Raw genomic sequence first — 15,965 nt, 5'->3', positions numbered from 1 at the left:
TTCAACATTGGTCCCTCTTCAATGTTTAGCACACGCCGTAGCGTGTTTACAATAAAATGACGCAGCTCTAAGACGCGGACGGGAGCGCACTACGGAGAGACGCTTTCAGGACGCTGATAACCACTCGGTAAGCTTCAAATATGCTATGGCAAATCTCTTTAGGATTGGATGATTTGTTTTAAATCAATACGTTCCAATGGGACGACAAATAGTGATAATGACTTCTTTAAACCACATTACGTGCTTCTGGGCAAGTGCATAATGACAGGGTTTGTCTCTTGCGTCCTTGATGTTATTGAAAGGACTTAACATGGTACCTTGTCTTATGGATTGATCTCGTTTTACATTACTGGAGCAAACTAGTTTGATTTGCAGTCACTATAGATATTACTACGACCGCGATTTACTTGGTAAGATGCAAGTGCTCACACATCTCCTAATTTCTCCTACTTAGACTAGCAATACAATGGATAGTTAACCCTCACACTTTACTAAACAATCCTCTCCTTTCCCCCCTGCGCGCTTACATTGCAGACTAAAAGGGTTGACTTCAGAAAGTTACTATATTGTTAGGAAAGCGAGGGGCTTTGACAACAGAATATAGATTTAAAGGGAGAATAAGGAAAGGACAATGTGTCTCTTTTCCTTAATACCCCTTCGTTTTTGTGTGTAATGATATAAATTGGGATATTTATCATATGTCACAGAATTACACACGGTCTGCTACAGCTGCCTGTACTCCTTCTTTGAGAAACCTATTCACTCTCTCAACCAAACCATTGGAAGTAGGCACACAGAGTGCAACTTGCAGGTGCTTAATATGATGTTTGGACAGGAAATCTTTCATTTGTGTGGAAGTGGAATGGGTTGCATTGTCTGTCACTAATTCTCTATGTGGGCCTTCTAAATCAAAAACTTTTTGTAGAAACGACATTAGCCAGAGAGGAGACTGAAACAAAATCAAAAAAGACCCACTTAGAGAAATAGTCAACAAGAACAATACGTCAAAAGGGCCAGCAAAGTCAATAGCAACTTTGGACCAAACATCATCTGCAAGCAGTACTGAGTGAAGGGGTGCGAGTCGAGTTGTCCACTAATTGTCAGACATTAGACAAGTAGTACATTTTGAAACCCAATTCGCAACTTGCGTGTCCCAAGATGGCCACCAAAATGGCCACATAAGAACTGTTTCACATTTTTACATGTACCACCCACTTCTAAATGAACGAAATGTCCTGCTGCAATAATGTTTTCTCTAATGGAAGTGGTAGGAATTAATTCATTATTTCACATAGGAACACCATAAACTAATGAGCTCTTCTTGAATTTGTGCAAATTGTTTCAAAGTTGCTGCTAAAAATCTTTATTGGGGCCAACCTTTTATCAAGAACTCTTTAACCAACAAAAGTACTTAATCCTTATCTAAAGCTCCCATCCAATAAAGTTTGGTAATAGTACCAGAATAGGATAGAAGAGCATCATCTAGACTAACCATAACATTCAAAATCATATTTAATCAAGCTCGACATCTGTCAAAGGCAACCTTGAATGGCAATAAGCCCTGACATTTTTGCCCCCAGTACGTGTAAAACCATGAAGTTCTACCCCTGAAGTCGCGACAAAAGTCTTACCAACCTTGCAGATGCATATCTGAGCCATTTCTGTTCAACATATGAAGTAATGGCTTACTTTGAAGTTGAACCACAAAAGCATACCCTTGAATGAAGCGTATTATTCATTCTTTGCAAAGAATTATTTAATTCCTCTTTGTCCATGGGGGGTGCCACCTCTGAAATAGCCTTTACCAGGGAACATTTTGGTTTTAATGCCATTTATGGAAACATGGTGATCTAAGTAATCAAGTTCTTGCACCAAAAAAACGACATTTATCATGTTTCAATGTGATTCCATACTTTTTGAAAAAATCCAAAACTTTGAAGCTCCTCAACGGATTATCCCAAAATCAGCACATTATCTTAGTAGGCTTGAGTAACAGAAATACCCACCAATATGGTATCCATGAGCTTTTGGATAACACTTGCTGCAGATGCCAGCCCAAATGGAAGCCTTAGACATTTGTAAGCTCCAAATGAGGTCACAAAGGTGGTCAAATCTTGGGAATCTGCAGCAAGTGGTACCTGGTGATGAGCTGAACGTAAATCTAGAAGGGAAAAATATCTTGCCTCTGACCAATTGGCCAATAAATCCTGAATTTTTGGATGTGGATGACAATCAACCAGGATATTGCTATGAAGTGTGGGGAAATCCTCACCTAGACGAATATCGCTATATTTTTTTTGGTATCATGACGATGGGGCTCACCCACTCAGAGGAGTCTGTAGGAGTAATTAAAGCTTCTGAAACCAATTTGTTCAATAACTCTTGAAGTTCTGCCCTTACTGATAATGGTACAGGCCTGAGTTTATGAAAAATCAGTATGGCACGTGCATTCAATTTGATTTTGTGGTGAAAATCAGAAATGGTTCCTATCACACCTCTGGATAAGCTTTTGTAATACTTTTAATCTATTCAATCTTTTTTGATGAATCACAAACAGTTGCCACACAACCAGGATTGACTGTCACTGGAATATTAGAACTAGGAATTAACATAAGGCCCAATTTTACTAGATCTTGCCAGTCAATAATAAGTTTGCCTTTTAGAGTTACATAAATCTTTTGTCATGACTTTCATTCCCGAACATTCTAGTCTTTCAACCAAAAATCCTAGCATGGTGCTATCTTGGTCCCCATAGGCTTTGGGAATAACATCTGTTGGTGACAAGATCTTAGAATCAGCCCAATGTTGAGTATATAAAGTGTCAGAAATAATGGGAATGGGGGCTTGAGAATCATCTATCAGTTGCAAACTGACTCCCCCAACAATAGCTTCACACAGCGGTCCTTTGACAGATTTGCCACTTTGGAAAGATCATGTGAAACATAAGAAAGAAATGGTTAGATTCAAATGGTTCTGCACCACTATTCAACAATATGTATCACTTTTTGTTCAAGATAGTTCAGCACAATTGTTATATAGAACCACACACACGGTACATATGATTTACATTATCCAATAGATATGCTTTTAAGAAAGTTCTTTATTCATATTCTTCTTTTATTAATGTTCTTAAAAACAGCAGCCAATGCGTATCTATTGATGGACTGCTGGCATGCTTGGGTTTAACCTTAGAGGACTCAATGAGCAAGCTTTCCATAAGGAATCTGACATACTAGCAACGCCATAAACACCAGCATCGTGTTTCACTAAGAAGGATCCTAAATAGAGCCTTGAAGAAGTCCATGAGGACGGAACGCGTTGGCTACTGTTTTTAAGGAGATTAATAAAAGTGCATTTCTCTTGCTCCGACAAACTCCCTGAAAATGCCCTATCTTACAACATTAGTTACGCCTCTCACCTAAAGCTGGACAACCTGTAAAATTGCTCATATAAAACTTTGAACCACATCTGAAACAAAACCCAGAACCCTTTTTGGGTACAAACTTGTTACCCTTCTTCTTTAGAGATGAGGAATTTACAGTGTAAGATTCTTAAACCAAATTTACAGAATGAGAATTCAATCATTTCGCATTATTTCACTAGAAATAATCGATTTATCAATCGCCTTAGCCAAGTCCATAACCTCAGTCAAGGTTGGATCTCTACAGCTTAAAAGACATTCTTGGCTTTTCTTTGACTTGCACCCAAAAACAAATTGGTCTCTTAGGCCAATCTCTAAAGTGATACCAACATTACAATTGGAAGCAGAATGACGGAGAGCAGATACATAGCTTTCCACAGATTCTTCAACAATCTGATTTCTTTAGAAAAAGTTGAAATGCTCTAACAGTACACTGAGTTGTTCAGTAAGCTTCTTTTCTAACCTTGAAATATTCTCAGGCTATTCATTCCAACCTTCTGGTTCCAGAGACTGTGTTGTTTTAAGTAAATTCGCGAAAACTTGTTGACCTTTGAACCCAAGTTATTTAAGAGAATGTTAGCTTTTAGCTTTCCTTTTTGGTGAATATTTTGTATCTTCAAGTGCAACCAAATAACTTTCAAAAACTTTAGACCACTGTTTCCAGGGTAAAGGAGGTTTTCCTGGCAGGTGTAGAAAGGGCTTTAAATGAACTAGTTTGCTAGATTCTCCTGATGGACTGGTAAAAGAAACGCTCAACAAAATTCCAAATTTGCTACGTAGAAAATCCAAAAATAAACTTTTGTTCTTTAATCCTGTTTTAAAAAAAAATAATCATAAATAATATCTGAAAGCTTTTGAATAGTGAAAACGAATAAAGCAAATTCCATTTAAAGTTTTAAAAAATCCAGCAGTCTTTAAATGGTTGGGAACAATTACAATATAAAGAATACATGACTCTGAACTCGTAACATGTGAAAGATGGGCCCCTTAATGATTGCCAAGCACTGAAAGATGCTTAAGCGTTGCCGAGAAGCGTGCCAGCTCGCAAAGATCAGTTGCAAAGGTATTGCCTACGAGCGTGTAGTGCGCGTCAAACAGGCTTGAAGAGAAGATAACTTACCTGATGACGTAGAGGAGCTTGCGCAAGTAGACAAGCTGATCCTGTGATTGGCATTAAATATAGGAAATGAGAAAAGCGATATTCACAGGGCAAGAAAGGCAGAATCTCTGGAGCTTCAGAGAAATCCAGACAGCAGGCAGGATCCTCGCCACGGGGGGCAAAAGTAGAAAACAATGCCGATGGGTTCCTGAAAAGAGCTCATCGCCAAATGAAGAGGTGCATGTACCAAAAGAATGCGATGGGAGACAAATAAGGTACATAAATTGAAGTCTTCTTTATTGCAAGTAGAGGAGCCAACATCATGTAGATCCTCTTTACATCAGTTCCCAACTCCAACTAGATAAACCAAAGTTGGCATTCATGGAGAAGGAACACATAACATAGAGCTCAACACAAGAGTAAACAGTATCAGAAAAATAGGTGGATATGCTACCTTGACCTGCACATCAACATAAGTATATTAGCAGTGAATGTCACAACATGCCAATCTCATTCCATTTTGTATTGGGTGCTGACATGGTGCCAAATACTCACCCACCTTGAGTGTTACACTTTTAGATCTACAAAAGTAGTCCAAATCCAATCTAATCTCACAAGCACCAAAGCACACCAGAGAGAAGTAATTATAGAGTTCCTTGATCAATTCAACTTTGTTAGCAAAGAAGGTTCCCAATCATTTTGTCCAATTTCATATGTACTGTTTGAACATACAGTCCACAAAAAATAGTCTGTATTCGGAGAAAGCGTTCCGTTATCACTTTTTTATTCCATATACAAATGGCAGCCGACGCGCGTTCGCCTGGCACGGCTTTCTCAAGGCTGCAAAATCACATATAAAAATACATAATTGTAACAATACATTTTCATATGATTACAAAGACTACACAAAACATTACAACCATTGTCCCACTGGACATTGTGACCATACGTGAATAGGCCAACACCAAGCAAAAAGAAAAAACATATAAAAATCTAAGGTACACCATAGAGATGTTGTCACCCGTGCACCGAAGAGTGATTATGACTAGTTCCAAGTCCATACATTCTTTATTAGTGATTCTATGTTATTTAAAAGTTATATATCCTGCTATCACTTATTTTTGAAGTGACAGTCAATATAAATAAATGAGTGTGAACCTATATGCACCGATTTGGACCATGTGTAATTCTATGACATATAATAAATGTTCCAATTTCTAACCTTACACACAAAAATGAAGGGGTATTAAGGAAAAGAGACACATTGTTCTCACCCTATTCTCCCTTTATATGTATATTCTGTTGTCAAAGCCAGTCGCTTTCTTAACAATATAGTAACTTTCTCACTGTCACGGTCAAAAAACTTTATTTCGGTCTTTTATAACCATAAAAGTATACAGAACAGACAGCATACAATTCATTAGAATAAGAGAATAAAAAGGTAAAATGACATCCAGCCCTGAAATTCAAAACTGTCACAAATCCAAATCCAGTAAGCCAATAAAGTGCATGTAAAAAATGTATACTGTGCAAAAGGCAAGAGCTAATAGATACCAACACTATATAGGAAGTTTCAATAAGATCAATACAAAAACAGTTAATTAATTTTAAACAGCATTTGAAATCTTATAATTACTCATACGTTAGTAGTTGAGTTAAAATTTGTATCTTCAAAATACCTTTGTTTTGGTCTATATGACCTTAAAAGTTTGTATACAATATAATCGGAAACGTGACAATGTAATCCAAATCATAACAGTATGTGGTTAGGACACATCGAACAAAGATATAAGAATCAGGGTGCTACATCTTCGAGTGCGAAAGAAGATTTCGCTGCATTGACCAGTGAGCACACTTGTAAGTTCGAAAAAGTGCAAGTGCAATAATAACAAAAATTAAAAAGCACAGGCATAAATACAATAGGAAAGAAGTCAATTGCAATAACCATCCAATGCTGAAAAAAATTAATAAAATCGATACAATTGATGATCTGTTTGGAGAGGGTTATACATAAGATATCTCGATGTAGAAATAATCATTTCATGGTTAAAAAAGTCTAAAATAATTAAAAGAATAAGATAAATTTTTCCTCGCTCCTTATTATGCACAATAGAATGATCTATACACTAGCAGCAGGGGTGGTTATTATTATCTTTTTTTTCTTTTTCTAAGAAGGCCCAACGCCTGCGCCACATTACGTTTAAGAACCGAGAAACAGCAAAGACAATGGGCTTGGAGGTATCGTACTTCAAAACTCTAAATGCCTCCAGACATCGCACGAACCCCATATTCCTACACATCTGAATAAGCCAACACTGTCTTGCCAATTTATAGCCAGGGCAGAAAAATAAGACATGCAGCTCGGTCTCCTCCTAATGGTTACAAGCGGGGCACCCACCATGACCCGTTGCAAACCATTTGGAGGTGAAGGCCCGGAAAAAGGGAGGGTACTAAATCTAAACTGAAGGCATAATTTTCTTGCTGGGAACGGTAAAATGTCATCCAAAAAGGGTTCTAATTTATACTCGTCTTTCACAGCGAGAAATTCTACTGTCAGAACACCTAGATTCGGGTTTCCATGTATGACTTCCAGTTTGTGAGTTCAATAGATTCTCACCAGTTCAGTTCGTGAAACTGTAGAGCAAGTTTCTTCAGGGTTGCTCCAGAGGGTTGGTTTGCCTATCCTTATGCACTCTTTCCTTATATGTGCAAACCAGGCGATTTATTTTTTCTGCCCCGGGAAGGCCTAGTAGCTCTTTGGTTTCTACCTGATAATCTACCAGTTCCGGGGTCACCCACATCCTGCGCCAGAAAGCTAGAGGTCTAAAAGTAACCTCATTTTCAATCGGCCTTATACCTAAATCTAGCCACAGGGGGTTAGTGGAGTGCTAGGAGGGAGACCCAGTATTTGTCTTAAGAAACTGTTCTCAGCTTTACTCAGAAGAATACATGGATAATGTTCCCAGAGTTCAGCCCCATACAACGTGGCTCCCCTTGCTTGTGCCCTATATATTTCAATGATAGGCCCAGTTGGTTTAAAGGTGGATTCCCTCAGTAATTTAGCGATCCCTCCGGCAGTCTGTGCCAATTTAAGCTTAGCTTTGGCCATTTGTGGCCCCCAGTCCATGTTTTCAGTAAGGGTGACACCCAAATAGTCGAATACAGGTACCCTTTCCAGTGCTATACCATCTAAATGGGGGTTTGGACGTGTTTTCTTGGGTGGATTAACAACCATAAACTTGGTTTTTGTAGTATTAATCTCCAACCCCCTGTTATTGCAGAAAATTGCGAAACTGTCCAATATCCTCTGGATGCCCATTCGCGACTTAGACATCAATAGGGTGTCGTCAGCAAACATCAATACTGGAACCTTTGAGTTTGCTAGCTTGGGGGCCTCGTTGTCCTTGACCTCAGTTAATTGGGCGATGAGTGCGTTGACAAAGAGGCAAAACAGAGTCGGTGCAAGCACACAGCCCTGCCTCACCCCTCTGACCAACATGGCCGACACGGGTTAATACTAAAAGGACTTTCTTCAACATTGGTCCCTCTTCAATGTTTAGCACACGCCGTAGCGTGTTTACAATAAAATGACGCAGCTCTAAGACGCGGACGGGAGCGCACTACGGAGAGACGCTTTCAGGACGCTGATAACCACTCGGTAAGCTTCAAATATGCTATGGCAAATCTCCTTAGGATTGGATGATTTGTTTTAAATCAATACGTTCCAATGGGACGACAAATAGTGATAATGACTTCTTTAAACCACATTACGTGCTTCTGGGCAAGTGCTTAATGACAGGGTTTGTCTCTTGCGTCCTTGATGTTATTGAAAGGACTTAACATGGTACCTTGTCTTATGGATTGATCTCGTTTTACATTACTGGAGCAAACTAGTTTGATTTGCAGTCACTATAGATATTACTACGACCGCGATTTACTTGGTAAGATGCAAGTGCTCACACATCTCCTAATTTCTCCTACTTAGACTAGCAATACAATGGATAGTTAACCCTCACACTTTACTAAACAATCCTCTCCTTTCCCCCCTGCGCGCTTACATTGCAGACTAAAAGGGTTGACTTCAGAAAGTTACTATATTGTTAAGAAAGCGAGGGGCTTTGACAACAGAATATAGATTTAAAGGGAGAATAAGGAAAGGACAATGTGTCTCTTTTCCTTAATACCCCTTCGTTTTTGTGTGTAATGATATAAATTGGGATATTTATCATATGTCACAGAATTACACACGGTCTGCTACAGCTGCCTGTACTCCTTCTTTGAGAAACCTATTCACTCTCTCAACCAAACCATTGGAAGTAGGCACACAGAGTGCAACTTGCAGGTGCTTAATATGATGTTTGGACAGGAAATCTTTCATTTGTGTGGAAGTGGAATGGGTTGCATTGTCTGTCACTAATTCTCTATGTGGGCCTTCTAAATCAAAAACTTTTTGTAGAAACGACATTAGCCAGAGAGGAGACTGAAACAAAATCAAAAAAGACCCACTTAGAGAAATAGTCAACAAGAACAATACGTCAAAAGGGCCAGCAAAGTCAATAGCAACTTTGGACCAAACATCATCTGCAAGCAGTACTGAGTGAAGGGGTGCGAGTCGAGTTGTCCACTAATTGTCAGACATTAGACAAGTAGTACATTTTGAAACCCAATTCGCAACTTGCGTGTCCCAAGATGGCCACCAAAATGGCCACATAAGAACTGTTTCACATTTTTACATGTACCACCCACTTCTAAATGAACGAAATGTCCTGCTGCAATAATGTTTTCTCTAATGGAAGTGGTAGGAATTAATTCATTATTTCACATAGGAACACCATAAACTAATGAGCTCTTCTTGAATTTGTGCAAATTGTTTCAAAGTTGCTGCTAAAAATCTTTATTGGGGCCAACCTTTTATCAAGAACTCTTTAACCAACAAAAGTACTTAATCCTTATCTAAAGCTCCCATCCAATAAAGTTTGGTAATAGTACCAGAATAGGATAGAAGAGCATCATCTAGACTAACCATAACATTCAAAATCATATTTAATCAAGCTCGACATCTGTCAAAGGCAACCTTGAATGGCAATAAGCCCTGACATTTTTGCCCCCAGTACGTGTAAAACCATGAAGTTCTACCCCTGAAGTCGCGACAAAAGTCTTACCAACCTTGCAGATGCATATCTGAGCCATTTCTGTTCAACATATGAAGTAATGGCTTACTTTGAAGTTGAACCACAAAAGCATACCCTTGAATGAAGCGTATTATTCATTCTTTGCAAAGAATTATTTAATTCCTCTTTGTCCATGGGGGGTGCCACCTCTGAAATAGCCTTTACCAGGGAACATTTTGGTTTTAATGCCATTTATGGAAACATGGTGATCTAAGTAATCAAGTTCTTGCACCAAAAAAACGACATTTATCATGTTTCAATGTGATTCCATACTTTTTGAAAAAATCCAAAACTTTGAAGCTCCTCAACGGATTATCCCAAAATCAGCACATTATCTTAGTAGGCTTGAGTAACAGAAATACCCACCAATATGGTATCCATGAGCTTTTGGATAACACTTGCTGCAGATGCCAGCCCAAATGGAAGCCTTAGACATTTGTAAGCTCCAAATGAGGTCACAAAGGTGGTCAAATCTTGGGAATCTGCAGCAAGTGGTACCTGGTGATGAGCTGAACGTAAATCTAGAAGGGAAAAATATCTTGCCTCTGACCAATTGGCCAATAAATCCTGAATTTTTGGATGTGGATGACAATCAACCAGGATATTGCTATGAAGTGTGGGGAAATCCTCACCTAGACGAATATCGCTATATTTTTTTTGGTATCATGACGATGGGGCTCACCCACTCAGAGGAGTCTGTAGGAGTAATTAAAGCTTCTGAAACCAATTTGTTCAATAACTCTTGAAGTTCTGCCCTTACTGATAATGGTACAGGCCTGAGTTTATGAAAAATCAGTATGGCACGTGCATTCAATTTGATTTTGTGGTGAAAATCAGAAATGGTTCCTATCACACCTCTGGATAAGCTTTTGTAATACTTTTAATCTATTCAATCTTTTTTGATGAATCACAAACAGTTGCCACACAACCAGGATTGACTGTCACTGGAATATTAGAACTAGGAATTAACATAAGGCCCAATTTTACTAGATCTTGCCAGTCAATAATAAGTTTGCCTTTTAGAGTTACATAAATCTTTTGTCATGACTTTCATTCCCGAACATTCTAGTCTTTCAACCAAAAATCCTAGCATGGTGCTATCTTGGTCCCCATAGGCTTTGGGAATAACATCTGTTGGTGACAAGATCTTAGAATCAGCCCAATGTTGAGTATATAAAGTGTCAGAAATAATGGGAATGGGGGCTTGAGAATCATCTATCAGTTGCAAACTGACTCCCCCAACAATAGCTTCACACAGCGGTCCTTTGACAGATTTGCCACTTTGGAAAGATCATGTGAAACATAAGAAAGAAATGGTTAGATTCAAATGGTTCTGCACCACTATTCAACAATATGTATCACTTTTTGTTCATGATAGTTCAGCACAATTGTTATATAGAACCACACACACGGTACATATGATTTACATTATCCAATAGATATGCTTTTAAGAAAGTTCTTTATTCATATTCTTCTTTTATTAATGTTCTTAAAAACAGCAGCCAATGCGTATCTATTGATGGACTGCTGGCATGCTTGGGTTTAACCTTAGAGGACTCAATGAGCAAGCTTTCCATAAGGAATCTGACATACTAGCAACGCCATAAACACCAGCATCGTGTTTCACTAAGAAGGATCCTAAATAGAGCCTTGAAGAAGTCCATGAGGACGGAACGCGTTGGCTACTGTTTTTAAGGAGATTAATAAAAGTGCATTTCTCTTGCTCCGACAAACTCCCTGAAAATGCCCTATCTTACAACATTAGTTACGCCTCTCACCTAAAGCTGGACAACCTGTAAAATTGCTCATATAAAACTTTGAACCACATCTGAAACAAAACCCAGAACCCTTTTTGGGTACAAACTTGTTACCCTTCTTCTTTAGAGATGAGGAATTTACAGTGTAAGATTCTTAAACCAAATTTACAGAATGAGAATTCAATCATTTCGCATTATTTCACTAGAAATAATCGATTTATCAATCGCCTTAGCCAAGTCCATAACCTCAGTCAAGGTTGGATCTCTACAGCTTAAAAGACATTCTTGGCTTTTCTTTGACTTGCACCCAAAAACAAATTGGTCTCTTAGGCCAATCTCTAAAGTGATACCAACATTACAATTGGAAGCAGAATGACGGAGAGCAGATACATAGCTTTCCACAGATTCTTCAACAATCTGATTTCTTTAGAAAAAGTTGAAATGCTCTAACAGTACACTGAGTTGTTCAGTAAGCTTCTTTTCTAACCTTGAAATATTCTCAGGCTATTCATTCCAACCTTCTGGTTCCAGAGACTGTGTTGTTTTAAGTAAATTCGCGAAAACTTGTTGACCTTTGAACCCAAGTTATTTAAGAGAATGTTAGCTTTTAGCTTTCCTTTTTGGTGAATATTTTGTATCTTCAAGTGCAACCAAATAACTTTCAAAAACTTTAGACCACTGTTTCCAGGGTAAAGGAGGTTTTCCTGGCAGGTGTAGAAAGGGCTTTAAATGAACTAGTTTGCTAGATTCTCCTGATGGACTGGTAAAAGAAACGCTCAACAAAATTTCAAATTTGCTACGTAGAAAATCCAAAAATAAACTTTTGTTCTTTAATCCTGTTTTAAAAAAAAATAATCATAAATAATATCTGAAAGCTTTTGAATAGTGAAAACGAATAAAGCAAATTCCATTTAAAGTTTTTAAAAATCCAGCAGTCTTTAAATGGTTGGGAACAATTACAATATAAAGAATACATGACTCTGAACTCGTAACATGTGAAAGATGGGCCCCTTAATGATTGCCAAGCACTGAAAGATGCTTAAGCGTTGCCGAGAAGCGTGCCAGCTCGCAAAGATCAGTTGCAAAGGTATTGCCTACGAGCGTGTAGTGCGCGTCAAACAGGCTTGAAGAGAAGATAACTTACCTGATGACGTAGAGGAGCTTGCGCAAGTAGACAAGCTGATCCTGTGATTGGCATTAAATATAGGAAATGAGAAAAGCGATATTCACAGGGCAAGAAAGGCAGAATCTCTGGAGCTTCAGAGAAATCCAGACAGCAGGCAGGATCCTCGCCACGGGGGGCAAAAGTAGAAAACAATGCCGATGGGTTCCTGAAAAGAGCTCATCGCCAAATGAAGAGGTGCATGTACCAAAAGAATGCGATGGGAGACAAATAAGGTACATAAATTGAAGTCTTCTTTATTGCAAGTAGAGGAGCCAACATCATGTAGATCCTCTTTACATCAGTTCCCAACTCCAACTAGATAAACCAAAGTTGGCATTCATGGAGAAGGAACACATAACATAGAGCTCAACACAAGAGTAAACAGTATCAGAAAAATAGGTGGATATGCTACCTTGACCTGCACATCAACATAAGTATATTAGCAGTGAATGTCACAACATGCCAATCTCATTCCATTTTGTATTGGGTGCTGACATGGTGCCAAATACTCACCCACCTTGAGTGTTACACTTTTAGATCTACAAAAGTAGTCCAAATGCAATCTAATCTCACAAGCACCAAAGCACACCAGAGAGAAGTAATTATAGAGTTCCTTGATCAATTCAACTTTGTTAGCAAAGAAGGTTCCCAATCATTTTGTCCAATTTCATATGTACTGTTTGAACATACAGTCCACAAAAAATAGTCTGTATTCGGAGAAAGCGTTCCGTTATCACTTTTTCATTCCATATACAAATGGCAGCCGACGCGCGTTCGCCTGGCACGGCTTTCTCAAGGCTGCAAAATCACATATAAAAATACATAATTGTAACAATACATTTTCATATGATTACAAAGACTACACAAAACATTACAACCATTGTCCCACTGGACATTGTGACCATACGTGAATAGGCCAACACCAAGCAAAAAGAAAAAACATATAAAAATCTAAGGTACACCATAGAGATGTTGTCACCCGTGCACCGAAGAGTGATTATGACTAGTTCCAAGTCCATACATTCTTTATTAGTGATTCTATGTTATTTAAAAGTTATATATCCTGCTATCACTTATTTTTGAAGTGACAGTCAATATAAATAAATGAGTGTGAACCTATATGCACCGATTTGGACCATGTGTAATTCTGTGACATATAATAAATGTTCCAATTTCTAACCTTACACACAAAAATGAAGGGGTATTAAGGAAAAGAGACACATTGTTCTCACCTTATTCTCCCTTTATATGTATATTCTGTTGTCAAAGCCAGTCGCTTTCTTAACAATATAGTAACTTTCTCACTGTCACGGTCAAAAAACTTTATTTCGGTCTTTTGTAACCATAAAAGTATACAAAACAGACAGCATACAATTCATTAGAATAAGAGAATAAAAAGGTAAAATGACATCCAGCCCTGAAATTCAAAACTGTCACAAATCCAAATCCAGTAAGCCAATAAAGTGCATGTAAAAAATGTATACTGTGCAAAAGGCAAGAGCTAATAGATACCAACACTATATAGGAAGTTTCAATAAGATCAATACAAAAACAGTTAATTAATTTTAAACAGCATTTGAAATCTTATAATTACTCATACGTTAGTAGTTGAGTTAAAATTTGTATCTTCAAAATACCTTTGTTTTGGTCTATATGACCTTAAAAGTTTGTATACAATATAATCGGAAACGTGACAATGTAATCCAAATCATAACAGTATGTGGTTAGGACACATCGAACAAAGATATAAGAATCAGGGTGCTACATCTTCGAGTGCGAAAGAAGATTTCGCTGCATTGACCAGTGAGCACACTTGTAAGTTCGAAAAAGTGCAAGTGCAATAATAACAAAAATTAAAAAGCACAGGCATAAATACAATAGGAAAGAAGTCAATTGCAATAACCATCCAATGCTGAAAAAAATTAATAAAATCGATACAATTGATGATATGTTTGGAGAGGGTTATACATAAGATATCTCGATGTAGAAATAATCATTTCATGGTTAAAAAAGTCTAAAATAATTAAAAGAATAAGATAAATTTTTCCTCGCTCCTTATTATGCACAATAGAATGATCTATACACTAGCAGCAGGGGTGGTTATTATTATCTTTTTTTTCTTTTTCTAAGAAGGCCCAACGCCTGCGCCACATTACGTTTAAGAACCGAGAAACAGCAAAGACAATGGGCTTGGAGGTATCGTACCTCAAAACTCTAAATGCCTCCAGACATCGCACGAACCCCATATTCCTACACATCTGAATAAGCCAACACTGTCTTGCCAATTTATAGCCAGGGCAGAAAAATAAGACATGCAGCTCGGTCTCCTCCTAATGGTTACAAGCGGGGCACCCACCATGACCCGTTGCAAACCATTTGGAGGTGAAGGCCCGGAAAAAGGGAGGGTACTAAATCTAAACTGAAGGCATAATTTTCTTGCTGGGAACGGTAAAATGTCATCCAAAAAGGGTTCTAATTTATACTCGTCTTTCACAGCGAGAAATTCTACTGTCAGAACACCTAGATTCGGGTTTCCATGTATGACTTCCAGTTTGTGAGTTCAATAGATTCTCACCAGTTCAGTTCGTGAAACTGTAGAGCAAGTTTCTTCAGGGTTGCTCCAGAGGGTTGGTTTGCCTATCCTTATGCACTCTTTCCTTATATGTGCAAACCAGGCGATTTATTTTTTCTGCCCCGGGAAGGCCTAGTAGCTCTTTGGTTTCTACCTGATAATCTACCAGTTCCGGGGTCACCCACATCCTGCGCCAGAAAGCTAGAGGTCTAAAAGTAACCTCATTTTCAATCGGCCTTATACCTAAATCTAGCCACAGGGGGGTTAGTGGAGTGCTAGGAGGGAGACCCAGTATTTGTCTTAAGAAACTGTTCTCAGCTTTACTCAGAAGACTACATGGACAATGTTCCCAGAGTTCAGCCCCATACAACGTGGCTCCCCTTGCTTGTGCCCTATATATTTCAATGATAGGCCCAGTTGGTTTAAAGGTGGATTCCCTCAGTAATTTAGCGATCCCTCCGGCAGTCTGTGCCAATTTAAGCTTAGCTTTGGCCATTTGTGGCCCCCAGTCCATGTTTTCAGTAAGGGTGACACCCAAATAGTCGAATACAGGTACCCTTTCCAGTGCTATACCATCTAAATGGGGGTTTGGACGTGTTTTCTTGGGTGGATTAACAACCATAAACTTGGTTTTTGTAGTATTAATCTCCAGCCCCCTGTTATTGCAGAAAATTGCGAAACTGTCCAATATCCTCTGGATGCCCATTCGCGACTTAGACATCAATAGGGTGTCGTCAGCAAACATCAATGCTGGAACCTTTGAGTTTGCTAGCTTGGGGG

This window comes from Triturus cristatus, chromosome 6 (assembly GCF_964204655.1).
Source record: "Triturus cristatus chromosome 6, aTriCri1.1, whole genome shotgun sequence".
In the NCBI taxonomy this organism is placed as follows: Eukaryota; Metazoa; Chordata; class Amphibia; order Caudata; family Salamandridae; genus Triturus; species Triturus cristatus.
This window is presented reverse-complemented; position numbering follows the sequence as displayed.